This window comes from Lutra lutra, chromosome 8 (genome assembly GCF_902655055.1).
Source record: "Lutra lutra chromosome 8, mLutLut1.2, whole genome shotgun sequence".
Taxonomy (NCBI): Eukaryota; Metazoa; Chordata; class Mammalia; order Carnivora; family Mustelidae; genus Lutra; species Lutra lutra.
The window spans coordinates 32,024,844-32,049,971 of NC_062285.1; the positions used below are offsets into that span (position 1 = coordinate 32,024,844).

Consider the following 25,128-nt stretch of genomic DNA (forward strand, 5'->3'; position numbering starts at 1 on the left):
ACTTTTCTATATCTGTGCTGGAGCTCATGGGCATTTGAAGTGTGGCTAGTGTGAAAGAGGAAATGAATTTTAGATTTTTGTTTACTTGTAATCCATTTTAATTTAAACATCCATGTTTGGCTATTGGCCATCACATGGACGGCATGTATTTAGAACCCTTCAACTCTATCATAAATGTCTCTTACCATCTGTATATTACATCTTTCTGATCTGTCCTCCAGTTCCCTAATTCTTTCTTCAGTTGTACCTAATGCACTATCACACACATCTATTTTCTTAGCTTTGGATATTTTCTTTTCCAGTTATAAAATTTCTTCTTGTTTCTTACTCTGGTTATTGATTTCATTACTGCTCAACTCCAAATTTATTCTTTTGGGCTGCTCTGTGAAAATAGATCTTGTCCCTTTATTTTTTTTCTCATGTCAGTTGGTGCTGAGCTTTTCTTAGTGGAGGGTGCTGGAGAGACACTGCAGGGAAAGGGTTTTGCTTCCTGGCTCCAGTGTACTAGGCTAATAAACAGGCTCTGGTAGAGCACACAGCTTTTCCAGTGCTAGGATTCTACCATGACTGTAACTTCCCTAGCACTTGGCTCCTGCAGTGTGTCCAGTTCTCCCCAGCATGGCAGTTTTGTAATAGACCATCTCTAGTGGAACCCTTCCCTGAGGACAGCTTTCCCCAACACCCTAAAGAGCAGATTTCTGGCAAGTTTCAGAGGGCATAATTCCAACAAGTCCCATCAATGCAATACCATAGGGATTTCTGTTATCCATTGAGCCACATTTAGCCAATGCCTCTCAGAAAGTTCAGAATCTCAGTCCTGGAGCGGGAGAAGACCCTTCCTTGGGTGTTCTATCTCAGCCCTAGGGTTAGTGATTTCTCCTTAATCTGCTATTTCAATATTATTAGAGTTCTTATTATTTCTTATAAGCCAATCTCTCATTACTCTGATCCTTTGTTATAGTATATAATTCTTTATATTGGATTCTTCCCTGTTTAAATCACAGTGTGGTTTCTCTCTCCTATTTGGAGCCAGACAGATACAACTCATTTCAATCAGGCAATGTCACTTCTTATAATTATAGTTTCTTGCTGAAGTTTTTTTTTTCCCCCTTGCTGAAAATGTTGGGTTTGGCTTTTATCTCCATGAACATAACAGGCATGGTTATTTCACAGTTTGCATCTAGTAATCGCCTCTGGAGCATCTGTGAGTCTATTCCTAGTGTCTGTTTTTTGTGCTGATTTTTGTTTATTTGCCTCATCCCCTCATTATATTTGATTTTGTGTTGATCATTACAATTTTACAACTATTTATAGAAATAAGTTGTGACAAAGCATAGATGTTACTTTCCTTCAGGCATGTTTTATTTAAGTTTCTGCCAGGGTCTTAAACATACTGACAATACAAAATTACCTCAATATAATAACAACTGACATTTTCTAGACAATCCAAAGGACTTAAGGGCAGACTGAAGGTAATATCAGGGTTAGTTGAGATTTTCCTTTACTCTAAAGATGGAGCTTTTAAAAGCCCAGAGCTAAGTACAGGGAGTTACATGAAGTCCTCACTGTTGACCATCACTTGAGTCTGGTATTTGTTCTTCTAGCCCTGGAAGGCTGTTGCAATGCTGTTCAGATACCCAGCCACCTCTTCTGGCCCAGCAAATGTCTCCTCAGCAAAAACAGTCCCAAATGCTAGACTTAATTCTCTGGATTCCTATCTCATCTTGGATCTTATCTTTGTAACTTTCCACTATCTTTTTAGTTCCTTGATGTTTTTAGAAAGATTTTTTGGGGAGCCTGGGTGGCTCTGTCGGTTAAATGTTTGCCTTTGGCTCAGGTCATGATCTCAGGGTCCTGGGATCGAGCCCCACATTGGGTTCCCTAATCAGCGGGGAGTCTGCTTCTCCCTCTCCCTCTGCCACTCCCTGTGCTTGCTTGGGTTCTCTTTCACATGCTCTCACACTCTCTCTCAAATAAGTAAAACATTTTTTAAAAAAGATTAAAAAGATATGTTCTCTAACTTTTTTACTGGCTTTAGCAAGATTGGGGTATTAGGTAGTTTAGCTCAGTCCTAGTAGTAAAAGAGAGCCATTATTTATTCTTTACTGAAAACAAAGTCTTGAACCAAGAACCATCTGCAGGCTTAGTTCACACTCAAAAGCATCATTTCCCTCCAGGAAATTCCCCCCCACCTTCACCTTCCATAACAAACTATGCATTCTTAACTACCTATTTAATCCTATCAGGCTACAAGTTATTTCAAGGCAAGAACAGTTTCATATTTATTCTTCATATCCTTGGTGTCTATCATGATGCCTTGTGCATGGGAGGTGCTCAGTAACTGTTACAGGAGTGAAAGAATGATTAATAATGGCTTTGTTCTGATTTCTTCAATTTTTGACATTTCCTCCAAAGTGCTGATCTTATCCTTGGGAGCAAGAGTTCAATCTGTTCTCCAACAACTGAATATTAAAGAAGAGCTAAGAAACTTGCTCAGGCTTGCTGTAGACTCCTGTCTTTCTTCCTTCTTCTCATAGAGTTAATCTCTGCTCCACCGAGAGCTTTTCTTTCCAGGTATTCATGTTTGAGCAAGTCGGAAGGCAAATGATTAGACATTAACTTGGCGTCAAAAAGAAAGCAGCCTGGGATCACAAAGTGGATTTTTTAAAAAATCCATACACAGAGAATGAATTTTCTTTAAAATGTCATAATCTTCTTTAAAGTATTTAGGCAAGGACAATATGTAAATATGTGTGAGTGGAGGGGTGTTTAAGACACATGTAAACTGTGCTCGCTTCGGCAGCACATATACTAAGACACATGTAAACAGAAGTCAGTTTCTTTAATCAGGAAACCTGCTCTTCAAAAGTGGTCAATGAACATTTAACCTCAGAGCCACACAGCACAGTCAGCTACTACAAAACCTTCACCACACATATATATGCATTCTCTCTGTAGTTTTTTCTGTGTGTGTGTGTGTGTGTATCTTGATCAATAAGAGAGTCTTTTTTTACTAGAAAAATGAATGTCATAAATAGGTATTCATTTATAAAATATGTAAAAAAGATGATGGGAGCATGTGGCTGGCTCAGTCAGTAGACCATGTGACTCTTGATTTTGGGATCATTAGTTCAAGCCTCATGTTGGCACAGAGCTTACTTTAAAAAAAATAATAATAATAAAACAAAATAAACGGTAAAATGGATGTCAGAAGTGGGTTCTTTCCCCACAAAGAAAACTTCAAGCCCAGTTTGTTCTACAGGCAAGTCTGCCTATTTGAAGAATAGATCATTCTAATTTATAAAGACTTTTTTAGAGAACAAAGAAGAAAGATTACTGTCCAACTCACTTCATAAGACAAGCAGAGCTTTGAATTAAAAAAAAAAAATAAGTAGAAATAGTATCCTTTAAAGTCAGAAAGGAGACAAAGATGCCCACGATCACCAGGTCCATTCAACATGTCTCAGCCAGCACAATAAAGAAATTCAAGTCATAAGCACTGAAAGGGAGGAAAGAAAATTAGAATATTTTGTGGTGATATCATTGTCTTTATAGAAAACTGAAAGGAATTAACAAATTACTAGAATAAACAGGAGAAAGTTTGGCAAGCTGATCGATAATTGCATATAAACTGTAGTTCCATTTTATTCACTGGCAACGACCAATTAGAAAATTGCACTTTTAAGAAGCCACCGTTTCATAGTAACAAAAACCTAGAAATACGTCTAATGAAAGATATGCGAACCCTATACAGAGTAAATTGTACGACTTTATTGAAAACTTTTAAAAAGACCCAAATAAGGAGAATGGTAGCATGTTTATGGGCAGGAAAGTTTAACCTGAAAAAGTCATACTTCACACACTGATCTATGGATTTAACGCAACTCCAATCAAAATCCAAAACAGAGTTTACGTGTTTGTTTTTATAAAACATGACAAGTATGTGAGGAAGCGCAAATGTATATCCTAAAATGTATAAGGAAGAGCACAGAATATCTATGACACTTCTGAAAAGAAGAGGAAGAAGAAGAGCTTAGCTCTGCCAAATATAAAGACTTATGGAAAGCTGCAGTAATTAAGACCAGGATGTCAATGGCACAGAAACAAAACAACCAAGAGAATGAAATAGAGCCCAGAAACAGATCTGTACATATGAGGAATATTAATATATGACCAGGAGGTCATGGAAAATCCTCAGGGGAAAGGAAAACTACTCAGTGACAGAAAACAGGTTATCCATCTGGAAAGAAAAGAAACACGGATCCCTACCATAAAAATAAATCCCCAATAGATTAAGAACATGAATGTCAATAGAAAAAAAAATGTAACATTTAGAAGAAACCATAGGTGACTTTTCTGAACCTCAGAGTAAAGGATAATTTTAAAGTAAACCCTACTCTACGAAATACTTGACCAGTATTCCTCACAACTGTCAGGGTGCGAAAAGCAAAGACAGACTTAAAGCACTGTCCTATACCACAGACTAGGGAGACATGACAACTAAATGCATTGTGGTTTCCTGTCTAAGATCCTGGAAGAGGAAAAGGGCATTAATGGGAAAACTGGCAAAATCTGTATAAAGTCTGGAGCTTAGTTAATAGTAACATTCCTGTCAGTTTCTCCGAGTTAACATGGTAATGTCATAATGTATGATCATGGTGGGGAAAATGGACACTGGTGAGAGGTATACGGGAAATCACTACTCATTATCCCTGAAACTTTTCTGTAAATCTAAAATTATCACAAAAGAAAAATTCTATTTTAAAAATAAATAAGACCCCAAAATCTCTAACGATAAAACAAAGTATTGGCCAACTTGATGTCAATAAACTTAATGCCTTTTTTTTATCCAAAATACTTCAAATCACTCATTGATGACTGTTAACAAGTGGAGTGTTATTAAACATTGGGTATCTGGGGAGTCATTTTATTATACTTTAGACTTTCATGTGTTTAAATTTTCCATAATAAAAAATAAAATCACACAATTAAAAAAAAACAACAAAGAAGATCTCCTTAAGAAAGTGAAAAATCTCCTTAAGAAAATAAAAACATGACAAATTACAAACTGGACGAAGGTATTTGCAGTACACATCACTGACAAAAGATTACTACCAAATATACATAAAGATCTCCTAAAAACCAACAAGTAAAGAAAACGCAACCCAATAGGCAAAGGGTAAGAACAGGCATTCCAGAGAGAAGGAAACACGTGGGAGTCATCATGAACAAGGAACTGGCATTCCTAGTGCAGGCCTGGGAAAACAATCTAAACTCTCAGGAGGAAGAGCTTCCTTGTCAAAACGAATTCCCTAGCCCCGATTTCTAAAACAGGTCCCTGAAATAGAACATTTCGTAGAAATATTAAAATATAAAAATCTGTTTGAGATGGAACATTTGAGTATAGCTTCCTGGGCCAGGCTTCCTGGAAGGGGGTGGATCTGCGGGCAGAGGCTATGCTCCCACAGGACACTGACTTGTGACCGAGGAGACAGTCTTAGGGGCAACAACTTCTGCAAAGCTGGTCTTGTTCCTGTGGCTTCCAGGCTGCTGCAGCTCGATGCCTGAGAGCGTTCCGGGGTGGTGCCTGCTGTTGTCCCCTGCCTAGGAGCCTGTCTTCTTGGGGCCAGATTACACCAGATTTCTCAGTAGAAGGATGGTCTGGTCCAAGGATGACCAAACTGACTCTAGGGTCCCTTTAGCCCAAGGTTCAGGCCCAGGAGAGCTCTTGGACCTAGTTAAGGGAGGTGTATTCAACTGGTTGTTGAAAAGTCACCCCAAGCCAAATTATCTTCTAAAATTAAATCAAAGCCTCCTAAATCGGCTGGCTTGTGTATTCCACACCTTAGGAAGGTGCCTGTAGGATGATTCTGAGTCGTTTATGGATCTGTTGACTCAGCTCTTTCTCTACAGCTGTATCTTAACACTACCTCCATTTGGGCATATCAGACTAGGCTTTACCCTCGGCTTTCTCTTTGTTCTCTTCAAATAGAACTGGAAACCTCTAAACCAGCATGAGAGTTTGAGTCCCAGTGCAATGATTAGGAAAAAGTATAGATGAGATTGAAATATCTTGTTGTCCCAGAAAATAAAGAAGTGCTCTAAAAATGATGGGAAGACGTCAAAAAGACAAAGAGACCAGTTTGGAGGAATTCACTCTGGCCAAATCTGGGACAATTTGAGCATCCAAATAAACGCTAAGAGTGAATTATAATTCTTTGAATGGAATAGGAAACCACAAGTCCATGCTGATATAAGTAAGAGAATAAATAAAAGTTTGGTGAGAAACAAGATATTCACGTAGTTTCAAAATACTTTCCCATAACATCCTTTTTAATTCCAAAGGGAAAGAAGTAAACTGCCACTCTCAGCTCAGGCTGCCAGGACAAAACACCATAAACGAGGTGCCTTATAAACAACAGAAGCTCATTTGTCACGGTTCTGGAGGCTGGAGGTCTAAGATCAAGGTGCTAGTATAGTCAGGTTCTGATGAGAAACCTCTTCTGGGTTGCAGGCTGCCAACTTCTCATTGTTTCCTCACTTAGAGGAGAGCAAAGAGATGAAGTAAAGTCTCTTGAGACTCCCATGAAGGCACCAGTCCCATTCATGAAGGCTCCACCTTCATGACCTCATTTAATCCTAATAACCTCCCAAAGGCCCCAACTCCTAATACTATCACATCGTAAGTAGGGTTCAACATCATCCTGGGGAGCCAGGCAGGGTGATCAATCCATAACACCATGCTAACATAGTGATCAAAGGCCACGTCCCCTGGTAAAAATCAGAATTATGGTCCACCTGATGAGTTGCCGTGAAGAAAACATGGTGTCACTTATGCAACGTTCCTGCCAAGGATACATAGTAACCAAAGATACAACAAATGAGGAGACATCAGACACACCCAGGCTGAAGAGCGTTCAGTAACTGAATAACTGGTCTATATTAATCTTCAAAAGTGTCAAGGTCTTAAAAGGCAAGGAAAGACTGAGAAGCTATTTCAGACTGAAAGACGCTATAAAGACGTGGCAACTACATGCCCCAGGTGATCCCAGGTAGATCTTTCCGCTGTGAAGGACGTACTGGAGCAATGGGTCATGCTTAAATGGAGGCTGAGGATTAGATGGTAGGAACATGTAATGATAATTTCCTAATTTCCAGGGGATTATTGAGGTTGTATAGGGAAATATCCCCCTTCGTGAGAAACACATGTTAAAGTGTTTAGAGGTAATGGGGTATCAGGTCAGCAACACAAATTATTGAGGAAAAAAAAAAAGAGGTTTTTGTACTGTTTTCAGCCTTCCTGTAAATTTGAAATTGTTTCAAATAAATGAAAAAGAAAAAAAAGAAAGGAAGGAAGAAAGAAAGCCAGACAGATTACAATGCTCTGCCACCGTGAAGGGAACGAGGGACAAAAAGGAAAACAATGTCCACATAGCACACCTAGCATATAATTTGTAATCACCGTGTTTTGACTCACATTTTAAGCCAAGGTGTGACATTAACTAAAGGGACCACTGAGGGTCAGTCCCCTCCTTATTCTGTTCATCTTCCAGCAGTCACCACAGGAGTAAAGGTAGAGAGTTAACAGCTCCAGATGACTGACAGATGAGAGTGGAGGAAGAAATGTTCCTAATTCCTGGGACCCCACCTGGGAATTGATGGGACTTACAGCAAAGAACGACAAGTTCTTCCAGTGGCAGGGTCAGGGGTCGCTGGGCTTCGACTGGAGCAGCTGGGGCTGGGGGAGGGTTCCTAAGCCTGCACAGGTGGGGGCTGCTGGCTCTGCCCAGGCGCAGCTGTCCCCTGGAATGGCTCTTCCCTGCACTTTCCAGCAGTTCCCAGCTGTCAGCTGTGGGGGGCCTAGCAGTTCCTGACTAGCAGGAAAGAGGGGGCACAAAAGAATCGCCAGTTGAGGTCTGCACCATCTCCCCCTTCTCATCAGCTGCCTTTGCAAACAAGGGCTTGGAGGGCTGACTGAAGCATCAGACCGGCCAGCCGGGAAATCTGATGCTGGGCCTGGGGAGACCCTCTGCTTTGGGCCCACCCCAAGTGATATCCCAACCTGGTAAAACTCATTTCTTGAAACTTCCCCTTACTCAGGGTGGGGCACTGAGTGGATCTCCGTGCCCAGCTGTCTAGGAACCTTTGCCGGGCAGTGCACACTGTTTTCTTCTCCTGCTAAAGGGAAGAAGATTCGAGAAGAGGTTTCTTTTAGACTCTCGAGTCCCTGAAAACACAATCTACACCAAATACTCTTTTTAAGATGAGTTTCATCCTGACTGGAAACTGCACAAACAAGTCTGGTGCTCCTGGACCTAAGACCACACAGTTCCTTTCAGAAGTCAGACTTTACATCTTTATAAGAATCCAAAATTTGAATCAATCACAGCATCGGGGACAGCAATATTGCTGCAACAAAGAAACTCAGCAAAGCCTGCATCCAGGGTCACGACTGCGAGGAATCAAGCCTACCAGTGGATGACAGTTTAATGAGTAACAGGGTATTTGACATGGTCTTAGAGTATATCCCCACAAACTGTTTCTTAATTAATTACAAAGGGAAAAATAATAACTAGAGTGGAGAAGCCTGGCGGACCCCCCTTGAACCTGAATCCAATCATGAGGAAACATCAAACAAGCCCCAGTCGAGCAGTTGAGGGGGGGTCAATGCCCTGCGTCAGAGACTGACAGGAGCACGTCTGTGATGGAATGAGCTGGCTTTCCTCATAGTCCGGGTGACGGAGAGCACACACCCTGGGATGCGGGGATCTCAGTCAGGGGGTGTCAGAGAGGGCTTCTGGGATTTGAGCCTCCTAGGGAGGCTTGGAGGAGGGCTCAAGGAAGCAGGGCCTTGCTTTGGACGGCGCACTGTCAAGAAGCAGGGGTGAGTTATAATTGGGCGTCTCAACAATCTTCTCTCGAAGGAGGGCAGGCTAACACTGTAATGGGCCAGGCAGCAGTCCTTCATGCCGGCCGGAGAAGGAAGTGCTTGGTGCTTTGTGGTTTTGGCAATGGTCATGTTTTGTCTGTGTTTGGACATGATTATAGGCTGGTTTTGTTTTTGTCATAATCCAGCACGGTCACAGAGTGGCCTCGAGGCTGCGGGTGTTCTGTGAGGTTGCTGGTGTTCGACAGGAGAACACCAAGACCTTCCTGGGAGCGTGCGGCCGGCTCCGAACAACACCGGGGCCTCACAGAGAGTTGCCAGCCGGCACCTGGCTACCACGGGCTCCGTTTCTCCTTCTCAGAGACACCCTCCAAACTGCCATCTACCCTTCAAGAATATGGTCAAGAAAGACGAAGGAAGATTGAGACAGGTGTCCAGATTAAAATAGACTCAACAGGAAAGATAGTACATGACCTGGGCTTTGATTCTGGATAAGAAGAGTATGAAATTTGAATATGGGTTTTTTTAATTAGATAGTAGTATGTAAATGTTACATTTCTGGCTTCTGATTATTGTTCCTTGAGAGAGAACACACTGAAGTATTTAGAGAGGGGGGATAATGTCAGCAACTTATTCTCAATCTGTTCAGGAGGAAAATGTTTACATAGGGAAAATAATAAAGGAAATTGGGCAAAATGTAAATAATTGGCGTATCTGAGAGAGGGGCATCACAGTGTTCCCTATGCTACGCTCACAACATTTTTGTATGTTTGAAATTACAAGAAGATGAAAACTCACTGAAAAAGGATAAACCTTGAGCAAATGATCTTTTTTTTCAATTTTCTTCCCTCAAAGGGAGTTAGATCACAACAAAAATATAACTCAGCAGAGGGAGGAGTCAAGATGGCGGAGAAGTAGCAGGCTGAGACTACTTCAGGTAGCAGGAGATCAGCTAGATAGCTTATCTAAAGATCGCAAACACCTACAAATCCAACGGGAGATCGAAGAGAAGAACAGCAACTTTAGAAGCAGAAAATCAACCACTTTCTGAAAGGTAGGACTGGCGGAGAAGTGAATCCAAAGCGACGGGAGGATGGACCGCGGGGGGAGGAGCCGGCTCCCGGCAAGCGGCGGAGCAACGGAGCACAGAATCAGGACTTTTAGGGGTCTGTTCCACTGGGGGACATCGCTCCAGAGGCTTGACTGGGGTGAAGCCCACACGGGGTCAGCGTGGCCTCAGGTCCCGCAGGGTCGCAGGGGGATCAGGGATGTCTGAGTGTCGCAGAGCTTGCAGGTGTTAGATCGGGGAAGCCAGCTGCAGGGACGGAGCCGAGGAGTGGGCTCTCGGCTCGGGGTTGCCTTGAGCTGGTCGCGGGCTCGGTCAGCTCGGAGCACGGCCGGAGGCCAGGGTGACGGGAGTTATTGGGCGCTGTTCTCTGAGGGCGCACTGAGGAGTGGGGCCCCGGGCTCTCGGCTCCTCCGGGCTGGAGACCAGGAGGCCGCCATCTTCATTCCCGTCCTCCGGAACTCTACGGAAAGCGCTCAGGGAACAAAAGCTCCGGAAAGCAAACCCGAGCGGATTACTCAGACCGGCCCCGGGTAAGGGCGGTGCAACTCCGCCGGGGGCAAAGACACTTGAGAATCACTACAACAGGCCCCTCCCCCAGAAGATCAACAAGAAACCCAGCCAGGACCAAGTTCACCTAACAAGGAGTGCAGTTTCAATACCAAGGAGAGCAGCGGAATTCCAGAGGAGGAGAAAGCAAAGCACGGAACTCATGGCTTTCTCCCCATGATTCTTTAGCCTTGCAGTTAATTTAATTTTTTTTCCTTTTTCAATTTTTTTTCTTCTGCTGCTAAATTTTTTTAACTTTTACCCTTTTCTTTTTTAACATTTTTTAACTAGTTTATCTAAGATATAAATTTTTTTTTCCTTTTTATATTTTTTCTTTACTGGTTTTCTTTTTTTTCTGAACCTCTTTTTATCCCCTTTCTCCCCCCTCACAATTTGGGATCTCTTCTGATTTGGCTAAAGCATATTTTCCTGGGGTTGTTGCCACCCTTTTAGTATTTTACTTGCTCCTTCATATACTCTTATCTGGACAAAATGACAAGGCGGAAAAATTCACCACAAAAAAAAGAACAAGAGGCAGTACCAAAGGCTAGGGACCTAATCAATACAGACATTGGTAATATGTGAGATCCAGAGTTCAGAATGACGATTCTCAAGGTTCTAGCCGGGCTCGAAAAAGGCATGGAAGACATTAGAGAAACCCTCTCGGGAGATATAAAAGCCCTTTCTGGAGAAATAAAAGAACTAAAATCAAACCAAGTTGAAATCAAAAAAGCTATTAATGAGGTGCAAACAAAAATGGAGGCTCTGACTGCTAGGATAAATGAGGCAGAAGAAAGAATTAGCGATATAGAAGACCAAATGACAGAGAATAAAGAAGCTGAGCAAAAGAGGGACAAACAGCTACTGGACCATGAGGGGAGAATTCAAGAGATAAGTGACACCATAAGATGAAACAACATTAGAATAATTGGGATTCCAGAAGAAGAGGAAACAGAGAGGGGAGCAGAAGGTATATTGGAGAGAATTATTGGAGAGAATTTCCCCAATATGGCAAAGGGAACAAGCATCAAAATCCAGGAGGTTCAGAGAACCCCCCCTCAAAATCAATAAGAATAGGTCCACACCCCGTCACCTAATAGTAAAATTTACAAGTCTTAGTGACAAAGAGAAGACCCTGAAAGCAGCCAGGGAAAAGAAGTCTGTAACGTACAATGGTAAAAATATTAGATTGGCAGCAGACTTATCCACAGAGACCTGGCAGGCCAGAAAGAGCTGGCATGATATATTCAGAGTACTAAATGAGAAAGACATGCAGCCAAGAATACTATATCCAGCTAGGCTATCATTGAAAATAGAAGGAGAGATTAAAAGCTTCCAGGACAAACAAAAACTGAAAGAATTTGCAAATACCAAACCAGCTCTACAGGAAATATTGAAAGGGGTCCTCTAAGCAAAGAGAGACCCTAACAGTAGTAGATCAGAAAGAAACAGAGACAGTATACAATAACAGTCACCTTACAGGCAATACAATGGCACTAAATTCATATCTCTCAATACTTACCCTGAATGTTAATGGGCTAAATGCCCAAATCAAAAGACACAGGGTATCAGAATGGATAAAAAAACAAAACCCATCTATATGTTGCCTACAAGAAACTCATCTTAAACCTGAAGACACCTCCAGATTTAAAGTGAGGGGGTGGAAAAGAATTTACCATGCTAATGGACATCAGAAGAAAGCAGGAGTGGCAATCCTTATATCAGATCAATTAGATTTTAAGCCAAAGACTATAATAAGAGATGAGGAAGGACACTATATCATACTCAAAGGAACTGTCCAACAAGAAGATCTAACAATTTTAAATAACTATGCCCCTAACGTGGGAGCAGCCAACTATATAAACCAATTAATAACAAAATCAAAGAAACATATTGACAATAATACAATAATAGTAGGGGACTTTAACACTCCCCTCTCTGAAATGGACAGATCATCCAAGCAAAAGATCAACAAGGAAATAAAGGCCTTAAATGACACACTGGACCAGATGGACATCACAGATATATTCAGAACACATCATCCCAAAGCAACAGAATACACATTCTTCTCTAGTGCACATGGAACATTCTCCAGAATAGATCACATTCTTGGTCCTAAATCAGGTCTCAACCGTTACCAAAAGATTGGAATCATTCCCTGCATATTTTCAGACCACAATGCTCTGAAGCTAGAACTCAATCACAAGAGGAAATTTGGAAAGAACCCAAATACATGGAGACTAAACAGCATCCTTCTAAAGAATGAATGGGTCAACCAGGAAATTAAAGAAGAATTGAAAAAAATTCATGGAAACAAATGATAATGAAAACACAACGGTTCAAAATCTGTGGGACACAACAAAGGCATTCCTGAGAGGAAAATATATAGCAGTACAAGGCTTTCTCAAGAAACAAGAAAGGTCTCAGGTACACAACCTAACCCTACACCTAAAGGAGCTGGAGAAAGAATAAGAAAGAAACCCTAAACCCAGCAGGAGAAGAGAAATCATAAAGATCAGAGCAGAAATCAATGAAATAGAAACCAAAAAAACAATAGAACAAATCAACGAAACTAGGAGCTGGTTCTTTGAAAGAATTAATAAGATCGATAAATCCCTGGCCAGACTTATCAAAAAGAAAAGAGAAAGGACCCAAATAAATAAAATCATGAATGAAAGAGGAGAGATCACAACGAACACCAAAGAAATACAGACAATTATAAGAACATACTATGAGCAACTCTACGCCAACAAATTTGACAATCTGGAAGAAATGGATGCATTCCTAGAGACATATAAACTACCACAACTGAACCAGGAAGAAATAGAAAGCCTCAACAGACCCATAAGCAGTAAGGAGATTGAAACAGTCATCAAAATTCTCCAAACAAACAAAAGCCCAGGGCCAGATGGCTTCCCGGGGGAATTCTACCAAACATTTAAAGAAGAACTAATTCCTATTCTCCTGAAACTGTTCCAAAAAATAGAAATGGAAGGAAAACCCAAACTCATTTGATGAGGCCAGCATCACCTTGATCCCAAAACCAGACAAGGATCCCATCAAAAAAGAGAACTACAGACCAATATCCTTGATGAACACAGATGCAAAAATTCTCGCCAAAATACTAGCCAATAGGATCCAACAGTATATTAAAAGGATTATTCACCACAACCAAGTGGGATTTATTCCAGGGCTGCAAGGTTGGTTCAACATCCGCAAATCAATCAATGTGATACAACACATTAATAAAAGAAAGAACAAGAACCATATGATACTCTCCATAGATGCTGAAAAAGCATTTGACAAAGTACAGCATCCCTTCCTGATCAAAACTCTTCAAAGTGTAGGGATAGACGGCACATACCTCAATATTATCAAAGCCAGCTATGAAAAACCCACCGCAAATATCATTCTCAATGGAGAAAAACTGAAAGCTTTTCCGCTAAGGTCAGGCACACGGCAGGGATGTCCGTTATCATCACTGCTATTCAACATAGTACTAGAAGTCCTAGCCTCAGCCATCAGACAACAAAAGGAAATTAAAGGCATCCAAATCAGCAAAGAAGAAGTCAAACTATCACTCTTTGCAGATGATATGATACTATATGTGGAAAACCCAAAAGACTCCACTCCAAAAGTGCTAGAACTTGTACAGGAATTCAGTAAAGTGTCAGGATATAAAATCAATGCACAGAAATCAGTTGCATTTCTCTACACCAACAACAAGACAGAAGAAAGAGAAATTAAGGAGTCAATCCCATTTACAATTGCACCCAAAACTATAAGATACCTAGGAATAAACCTAACCAAAGAGACTAAGAATCTATACTCAGAAAACTATAAAGTACTCATGAAAGAAATTGAGGAAGACACAAAGAAATGGAAAAATGTTCCATGCTCCTGGATTGGAAGAATAAATATTGTGAAAATGTCTATGCTACCTAAAGCAATCTACACATTTAATGCAATTCCTATCAAAGTACCATCCATTTTTTTTCAAAGAAATGGAACAAATAATCCTAAAATTTATATGGAACCAGAAAAGACCTCGAATAGCCAAAGCAATATTGAAAAAGGAAGCCAAAGTTGGTGGCATCACAATTCCGGACTTCAAGCTCTATTACAAAGCTGTCATCATCAAGACAGCATGGTACTGGCACAAAAACAGACACATACATCAATGGAACAGAATAGAGAGCCCAGAAATAGACCCTCAACTCCATGGTCAACTAATCTTCGACAAAACAGGAAAGAATGTCCAATGGAAAAAAGACAGCCTCTTCAATAAATGGTGTTGGGAAAATTGGACAGCCACATGCAGAAAAATGAAATTGGATCGTTTCCTTACACCACACATGAAAATAGACTCCAAATGGATGAAGGATCTCAATGTGAGAAAGGAATCCATCAAAATCCTTGAGGAGAACACAGGCAGCAACCTCTTCGACCTCAGTCGCAGCAACCTCTTCCTAGGAACATCGCCAAAGGCAAGGGAAGCAAGGGCAAAAGTGAACTATTGGGATTTTATCAAGATCAAAAGCTTTTGCACAGCAAAGGAAACAGTTAACAAAACCAAAAGACAGCTGACAGAATGGGAGAAGATATTTGCAAATGACATATCAGATAAAGGGCTAGTGTCCAAAATCTATAAAGAACTTAGCAAACTCAACACCCAAAGAACAAATAATCCAATCAAGAAATGGGCAGAGGACATGAACAGACATTTCTGCAAAGAAGACATCCAGATGGCCAACAGACACATGAAAAAGTGCTCCACATCACTCGGCATCAGGGAAATACAAATCAAAACCACAATGAGATATCACCTCACACCAGTCAGAATGGCTAAAATTAACAAGTCAGGAAATGACAGATGCTGGCGAGGATGTGGAGAAAGGGGAACCCTCCTACACTGTTGGTGGGGATGCAAGCTGGTCCAACCACTCTGGAAAACAGCATGGACGTTCCTCAAAATGTTGAAAATAGAACTACCCTATGACCCAGCAATTGCACTGCTGGGTATTTACCCTAAAGATACAAACGTAGTGATCCGAAGGGGCACATGCACCCAAATGTTTATAGCAGCAATGTCTACAATAGCCAAACTATGGAAAGAACCTAGATGTCCATCAACAGACGAATGGATAAAGAAGATGTGGTATATATACACAATGGAATACTATGCAGCCATCAAAAGAAATGAAATCTTGCCATTTGCGACGACGTGGATGGAACTAGAGGGTATCATGCTTAGCGAAATAAGTCAATCGGAGAAAGACAACTATCATATGATCTCCCTGATATGAGGGAGAGGAGATGCAACATGGGGGGTTAAGGGGGTAGGAGAAGAGTAAATGAAACAAGATGGAATTGGGAGGGAGACAAAACGTAAGTGACTCTCAATCTCACAAAACAAACTGAGGGTTGATGGGGGGAGGGGGGTTGGGAGGGGGGTGGGATTATGGACACTGGGGAGGGTATGTGCTATGGTGAGTGCTGTGAAGTGTGTAAACCTGGCGATTCACAGACCTGTACCCCTGGGGATAAAAATATATGTTTATAAAAAATAAAATAAAATATATATATATATATATATCAGCAGTTAGAGCCCCAGAGTCTTTTCGTCCCTGGAATGTGGAGGATTCAGGGTGATGGTTTCTCTGATGGGTTCAAGGAAGAGAACAGAGCTGGAATCTTTGACCAAGTTTCCGTGTTGCCCTGCTGCTTGCCAGCTTGGTAATTCAGCCAGAAGTGGGGCTTTAATCACCGTGTGGGTCTGCAGGGATCGCAGAGACCACATACTTTTCACAAACATGAAAAGTGAGGAGCAGCATAGTTGAAGTTTGTTCTTCAATTGACTTCCCGGAGATGTGAGAACAAAGCAAGATGTTTTGGAAAGAGTTTTGAAAAGAATGTAGGATCACAGAAGTATAAGGTATCAATAATAGACACAGACTTTTTGTTAGGTTTTGTTTTGATTTTTGTTTTTAGCTCAGATAAATTTGGTATAATTACACTCAAGTAGTTTTCTTTCATTCTATTCCTATTTTATTTAGAGTTTTTAAAACAATAAATACTGATTATTATCAAATGACTGTCAACAACTATTGACATGATTACAGAGATTTTTTATTCTTTACTTGTGATTGGATTATATCAATAGAGTTTCTGATATTGAATCAACCTTGCATTACTAGGCAGAATTTATTATTTTTGATATCCTTTTAAATTTTTTTCTTATTTATGTATTAGAGGGAGAGAGAAAGGGAGAAACAGACTCCACTGAGCTGGGAGCCAGATGTGGGACTCGATCCCAGGACCCTGGGATCCTGACCCAAGTTGAAGGCAGACACTTAACAGACTGAGCCACCCAGGTGTCCCTTGATATGCTTTTTGAATAAATTTGCTAATATTTTACTCAGTAATTTTTGCATCTGTATTCCTAAAGGAGACTGATCCATAATTTCATTCTTTGATTTGTCTATCAGGCTTTGATATAAATTATGCAAGATTCATAAACAAGTGGATGAAATAGCTTTTATGGCCTGGAATAATTTAAATAACATTGGAATGGACTCTTCTTTAAAGAGTAGATAGAACTCAAGTGTGAAATTATGTTGTGTGATGGGCAGATTGTCAATTGCCTCTCCGATTTTTTCTATAGTAATTGTTCCATTATTCGTGTGTCAATTTTGACAATTGTATTTTTCCTAAGAAAACAGCCATTTCATCTAAGTTTTCAATTTTTGTCAAAGAATTGCAAGCAACAGTGTCTTCAAATTATTTTAATATCTGTGTATATGTGGTTATGTCTTTTTCCTTTCTCAGCTTGTAGTCAGGCTTGTGAGGGATTTCTCCATATTGAGTTATTCAAATAGCCCTAGGATTTAGTTGTCCTTGTAAAAAAAATTTGGTTTTCTATTTTATTTATTTAAGCTTTAATGCTTTTAATTCCTTTCTTGCACTTTCTTTTAATTTTATTGTTCTCATTTAACTTATAAGAATGAGTGCTAAGTTATTTCTTATTTTTGTTTTTTATTCTATAATAATGAAGGCATTTAAGGTTATAATTTTTCTTTGGGATACAAAGAAAAGTTTTAACTCTGTCCTATGTATTTTGGCACAAAGTGTTCTAGAATCTTTAATTTTGATTTTTATTTCTTTTTGATCCAAGGGTTATTTTGGAGGATGTTTCTCTTCATTTTTTAATTTACCTAGTAAAATTCACTCTTTCTCATATACACTCTTTCTACGCATTTTGACAAACGCCGTCTAACAATCACCACAATGCAGATACAGAACAGTTCATCACACTACCCCGTCTCCCCAGGTAATTCCCTTGTGTTACCACTTTGTAGTCAAACCCCACGCCCCAAGTCTTAAACCCTTGAAATCACTGATCTGTTCTCCATCCCTGTAGTTTTGCCTTTTCCAGAATGTCATTTAAATGGAACCATACAGGGGCGCCTGGGTGGCTCAGTGGGTTGAGCCTCTGCCTTCTGCTCAGGTCATGGTCTCAGGGTCCTGGGATCAAGTCCCTCGTCAGGCTCTCTGCTCGGTGGGGAGCCTGCTTCCTCCTCTCTCTCTCTCTGCCTGCCTCTCTGCCTACTTGTGATCTCTCTCTGTCAAATAAATAAAAAAATAAAATCTTTAAATGGAATCATACAGTATGTGGCCTTTGAGTTTGGCTTCTTTCACTTTACATAATACATTCCAGATTCATCCACACTGCTGCTTGCTTGTATCAATAGTTCATTTATTTCTGTTGCTGAATAGTATTCTGCTGCATGGATGTACCACAGTTTGTTTATTCACTCAGTAGTTGGTGGACATTTGGGTTGTTTCTGGGTTTTGGCAATTACTTTTTTTTCAGGTTTTGGCGATTACTAATAAAGCAGTAGAAATATTCCCACAGAGGTCTCTGTGTGAACATAGGTTTTCATTTCACTTAAGTAAATATCCAGAAGTGGCTCACGCGGCAAGTATTTGTTCAACTTTATAAGAAACTGCCAAAAATTTTTCCATAATGTCTGTGCTGGCTGACGTTCCCACCAGCAATGTAGGAGAGTTCCAGCAGCTCTGCATGTTCGCCAGCATTTAGTACTATTTGATCACTGTGGTGGAAAGTGTTTCTTAATTTCCAAGTTTTTAAGATGACTTTAGACATCTTTGTATTATCTATTTTTATTATTATCTAATTGAATTGCTATGGTTAGATAACATAGCCAGGAAACTTTCCATTAAAAAATTCTTTTATTTGAATATAGTTCACATACAATGTTACCTTAGTTTCAGATGTACAACATCACGATTCAACAGGTTCTGTGCTATGCTGTGCTCACCATGGGTGTAGCTGCATCTGTCACCTTACAATGCTATAAACGGTCATACTTTTAGTTAAGCTTTTCTCTATTATTGATCTTTCTCATATATACATATTTAACTTTTTATTGAGATATGTTTTCTTTTATTGAGATATATTTCCATAAAGTATTGAGATATATTTCACATACCATAAAGTTTATAATTAAATGGTTTTTAATATATTCACAATGTTGTGCAACTATCACCCTTTTTACCTCTCAAAAAAAATACCTCCAAACCCATTAGCAATTGCCCCACATTCCCCCTTTGTCTAGCCCATGATAACTACTAAACTACTTTCTGTCACAATGGATGTGTTTATTCTGGACATTTCACATAAATAGAATCATAATGTGTTTTTTCGTGACTTTTCACTTAGCATAATGTTTTCAAGTTTTATCCACATGGTAGCTTGTGCTAGAATTTCATTCCTTTGTGTGACTGAATAACACTCTATTGTATAGATATACTACATTTTATTTATCTGTTTTTCAGTTAATGGATGTTTGGGTTGTTCTCCTTTTATGCAGTAATAATTCACAATACTGCTGCTATGCACATTTGTGTAGAAGTTATTGTATGAATATAAGCTTTCAGTTCTCTTGGGTATATGCCTAGGAGGGAATTGCTGGATCACAAGGGGATCCCATCTTTAAACTATTGTGGAACTGATAAATATTCCAGAGCAGCCACACCAGTTTACATTTCATCATGTGAAGGGTTCCTGTTTCTCCACATCTTCACTAACACTTGTTATCATAGCCATCCTGGTGCGTAGAGGATGTATCTCATCTCACTGATTTGCATTTACCTACTGACTAATGATATTGAGCATCTTTTCATGTACTTATTGGCCATTTATATATTTCTTTGGAGAAATGTCTGTTCAAATATTGTGCCCTTTTTAAATTGGGCTAGTAGACTTTTAATTATTGAGTTATAAGAGTTCTTTATATATAATATATATATATATATTTTTTGATAGTAGACTCTTATCTGATATATGAGTCCACAAGTATTTTTTCTCATTCTGTGATAAAACCCTATGCTTTTTAACTAAGTTTTAAAATTTTAATCCCTATATTGTTAACATATAGTGTTATATTAATTTCAAGTGTACAATGTAGTGATTCAACAATTCTATACATTACTCAGCACTCATCATACTAAGTGTACTCTCAATCTCCTTCACCCACTTCACCCCTATCCCAAAGCACCTCTCCTCGGTAACCATCAGTTTGTTCTCTATTTTATTTTCCTTTGCTCATTTATTTTGTTTCTTAAATTCCACGTATGAATGAAATCATACAGTAGTTGTCTTTCTCTGACTGACTTATTTTGCTTACCATTATACTCTTTAGCTCCATTCATGTTGTTGCAAATAGCAAGATTTTATTCTTTTTTATGACTGAATAATATTTTGTATATGTTTACCACTTCTTTTTTCATATATACCACTTCTTTATCTATTCATCTATTGATGGACACTTGGGCTGCTTCCATAATTTGGCTATTGTAAATAGTGCTACAATAAACATAGGGGTGCATATACCCATTTGAATTAGTGTTTTTATATTTTGGGGGTAAATACCCAGTGGTGCAATTATTGGATCATATGGTAGTTCTATTTTTAACTTTTTAAGGAAACTCCATGCTGTTTTCCACAGAGGCTGCACCCACCAACCACACATGAAGGTTCCTTTTTTCTCCATATCCTTGCCAACACTTGCTGTGTTTTTTTCAATTTTATTTTATTTATTAAATTTATTTTAGCCATTCTGACAGGTGTGAGATGGTATCTCATTATACTTTAATTTGCATTCTGTGATGTTGAGTGATGTGGAACATCTTTTCATGTGTCTATTGGCCATCTGAATGTCTTCTTTGGAGAAATGTCTGCTCATGTCTTCTACTCATATTTAGTTGTATTATTAGTTTTTTGAGTGTTGTGTAAGTTCTTTCTATATTTTGGACACTAGCCCTTTACTGTATATGTCCTTTGTAATTATCAACTCCCATTCCATAGGTTGCCTTTTAGTTCTGTTGATGGTTTCCTTCACTGTGCAGAAACTTTTTATTTTTATGTTGTCCCAATAGTTTACTTTTGCTTTTATTTGCCTTGCCTCAGGAAACATATCTAGAAAAAAGGTTGCTATGACCAATGTCAGAGACATTACTGCCTGTGCTGTCTTCAAGGGTTTTTATGATTTTCAGGTCTTACATTTAGGTCTTCAATCCATTTTTTAGTTTATTTTTGGGTACAGTGGAAGAAAGTGGTTCAATTTCATTCTTTTACATGTAGCCGTCCAGTTTTCCCAGCACCAATTGTTGAAGAGAATTTTTATCATTGTATATTCTTTATTCTTTTGTCAAAGATTAATTGACCATATAATTGTGAGTTTATATTCTATTCTGAATTTTCTATTCTGTTCAATTGATCTAGGTGTCTGTTTTTAATGCCAGGACCATACTGTTTTGATTACTACAGCTTTGTTATAGAACTTGAAGTCTGAAATTGTGATAGCTCCAATTTTGTTTTTATTTTTCAAAATTGCTTTGGGTATTTGGGGTCTTTTGATAGGGATAGGGATTGCATTAAATCGGTAAGATACTGACTTTCATAGACTTTTAAAAAATATTTACTCTTCCAATCCATGAGCATGGAATGTCTCTCTCTTTTTTTTTATGGAATGTCTTTCTATTTCTTGGTATCATCTTCAATTTCTTTCATCAGTGTTTTCTAGTATTCAGAGTAAAACAGGTCTTTCATTTCTTTGGTTAAGTTTATTCCTAGGTATCTTTTTTGGTGCAATTATAAATGGGATTGTTTTCTTAATTTTGCTTTCTGCTTCTTCATTTTTAGTGTATAGGAATGCAACAGATTTCTGTGCATTGAATTTGTATCCTGTGACTTTACTGAATTGATTCTAGTAGTTCTAGTAGTTTTTGGTGGAGAGGTTAGGGTTTTCTATATAAAGTATCATATTATTTGCACACAATGAAAGTTTTACTCCTTCCTTACCAATGTGGATGCCTTTTATTTCTTTTTGTTGTCTAATTGCTATGGCTAGGATTTCCAATATTATGTTGAATAAAAGTGGTGGGAGTGGACCTCCTTGTCTTGTTCCTGACCTCAGGGGAAAAGCTCTCAGTTTTTCTCCATTGAGCATGAGGTTTACTGTGGGTTTTTCATATAAGACCTTTATTGTGTTGAGGTACTTTCCCTCTAACACTACTTTGTTGCAGGTTTTAATCATGAATAGACATTGTACTTTGTCAAATGCTTTTTCTGCTTCCATTGAAATGATCATATGTTTTTTATCTTTTCTCTTATTAATGGTATGTATCATGTTGATTGATTTGAGAATGATGAACACCCTTACATCCCAGGAATAAGTCCTAGTTAATTGTGGTGGATGATTTTTCAATGTGTTTTGGGGTTCGGTTTGCTGGTATGTTGTTGTGGATTTTTGTATCTGTGTTCAGCAAAGATACTGTCCTGTAGTTCTCCTTTTGTGTCTTTCCTGGTTTGGTATCAGGAGATACCAAATTCATAGAATGAATTTGGAATTTTTCTTTCTATTTTTTTGACAACTTTGAAAAGAATGGGCATTAATTATTCTTTAAATGTTTGGTAGAATTCACCTGAGAAGCCATCTGGTCTGGTAGAATTCACCTGAGAAGCCATCTGGTCCTAGACTTTTGTTTTTTGGGAGTTTTTTTGATTACTGATTTAATTTCTTTGCTGGTTATTGTTCTGTTCAAATTTCCCATTTCTTCCTGCTTCAGTTTTGGTAGTTTATATGTTTCTAGGAATTTATCCATTTCTTCTAGGTTGTCCAACTTGTTGGCATGTAATTTTTCATTTATAGTTTCTTACAATTATTTGTATTTCTGTGGTGTTGGTTGTTATTTCTCCTCTTTCATTAGTGATTTTATTTGGTTTCTCTCTCTCTCTCTTTTTTTTTTTCATGAGTCTGGCTAGAAGTTGATCTTTTGAAAGAAACAGCTCCTGGTTTCATTGATTTTTCATTCATTTTTTTTTTTTAAGATTTTATTTATTTGACAGAGAGAGATCACAAGCGGACAGAGAGGCAAGCAGAGAGAGAGAGGAGGAAACAGGCTCCTTGTGGAGCAGAGAGCCCAATGTGGGACTTGATCCCAGGACCCTGAGATCATGACCTGAGCTGAAAGCAGCGGCTTAACCCACTGAGCCACCCAGGTGCCCTCATTCATTGTTTTTTCAGTTTCTATATTATTTATTTCTGTTCCAATCTTTATTATTTCCTTCTTTCTGCTGGTTTAGAGATTTGTTTGTTGTTGTTCTTCTAGTTCCCTTAGGTGTAACCTTCAGTTGTTTATTGGAGATTCTTCTTGCTTCTTGAGGTAGGTCTATATTGCTATAAAATTCCCCCTTAGAACAATTTCTGCAGACACCTGCAGATTGAAATGAGTCTGAAATGAGTCTCTTGTAGGCAGCATATAGACGGTTCTTGTTTTTGTATCTGTCACCTTGTCTTTTTTTTTTAAAAGATTTTATTTATTTATTTGACAGAGAGAGAGAGAGAGAGAGAGAGAGAGAGAGCAAGCACACAAGTAGGGGGAGAAGCAGACAGAAGGAGAAGCAGGCTCCCTGCTGAGCAAGGAGCCCAGTGAGGGATTTGATCCCATGCCCCTGGAATCATGACTGCGCCAAAGGCAGACATTTAACTGACTGAGCCACCCAAGCATCTCCTTTTATGTCTTTTGATTGAAGCATTTAGTCCATTCACATTCAAAGTAATTATTGGTATGTACTTATTGCCATTTTGTTACTTGTTTTGCAGTTGTTTTTGTAGTTTTTCTCTGATCTTTTCTTCTCATCTCTTTCATGGTTTGCTGGCTTTTTTTAGTGGTATACTTGGATTCCTTTCTCTTTATTCTTTGCATATCTATTACTGGCTTTTGATTTGTAGTTACTTTTCAGTTTGTATTTAACATCTTCTGCATATAGCAGTCTATATTAAGTTAATGGTCACTTAAATTTGAACCCATTCTTTACTCCCCACTCCAATGTTTTAGGTGTCCTATATTATGTCTTTTATTTTATGAATCCTTTGACTTTTTTTTTTTTTAACAGAAATACTATTACTGCTTTTGTGGTTTTTACTTTTCATACTCTCATTTACAGTCTTTCCTTTCCACTCAGTTACTTTTAATATTTCTTGTAGGACTGGTTTAGTGGTCATGAACTTAAACTTTTGTTTGAGAAACTCTTTATCTCTCCTATTCTGAATGATATCCATGCTGGATAGTTTTTTGGGCTGCAGACTTTTCCCTTTCAGCACTTTGAATAGATCATGCCCCTCCCTTCTGATGTGCAAAATTTCTATTGAAAAATTGCTGATAGCCTTATGGAGTTTCCCTTTTATGTAACTGAATTCTTTTCTCTTGTTGCTTTTATTTTTATTTTTTCTTTATCACTGCTTTTTGCCATTTTAATTAATGTGTGTTTTGGTGTGGACCTCCTTGGGTTGATTTTTGGGGTGATCTCTGTGCCTCCTGGGTCTGGATATCTGTTTCCTTCTTCAGATTAGGACATTTTTCAACTATTAACTCATCAAATAATTTTTCTCCTTTTCTCTCTCTTCTTATTCTTTGCCCCTTATCATGCAAATGTTTTTATGCTTGATGGAGTCACTGAGTTCCCTAAGTCTATTCTCATTTTCCATAATTCTTTCTCCCATTTGCTCTGCTTGATTAATTTCCATTACTCATTCTTCCAGGTCATTAATTCATTATTTCTCTAAGTTGTTATTTATTCCATCAAGTGTATTTTTAATTTCATTTATTGTGTTCTTAATTTCTGATTGGTTTCTTTTTATCTCTTTGTTGAGGGTATCACTGATGTCCTCTACTCAAGTCTGGTATCTTTATGATCATTACTTTGAATTTCTATCATGTGTATTACTTATATTCGTTTCGCTTAGGTCTCTTGCTATGGTGTGGTCCTGTTCTTTCACTTGGAACATATTCCTCTGTCTCCTCATTTTGTCCAACACTCTGTGTCCATTTCTGTGTGTTAGAAATGTCAGCTAAGACTCCAGCTCTTGAATGTCCTTATGAAGATGTCCTGTAGTGCTCTGCAGTGCAGTGTCCCATTCCCTAGGACCTGGCACTTCAGGAAGTGTCTCCTATGTGTGTTGTATGTGCCTTGTTGTTGAGTCCTGGCTGATTTTTCCTTAAGTCCCTTCATCTGCAGAAGCTCTTTCTGCCTGTTTTG

The 25,128-nt window shown here is 38.9% G+C and overlaps 1 long non-coding RNA gene across 1 annotated transcript in view; it reads left to right on the plus strand.

Annotated features, from left to right (window-relative positions):
• Positions 1–25,128, plus strand: part of LOC125106004 (uncharacterized) — a 40,593-nt gene that overhangs the window by 10,407 nt on the left and 5,058 nt on the right. The gene's annotated exons all lie outside the window — the stretch shown is intronic.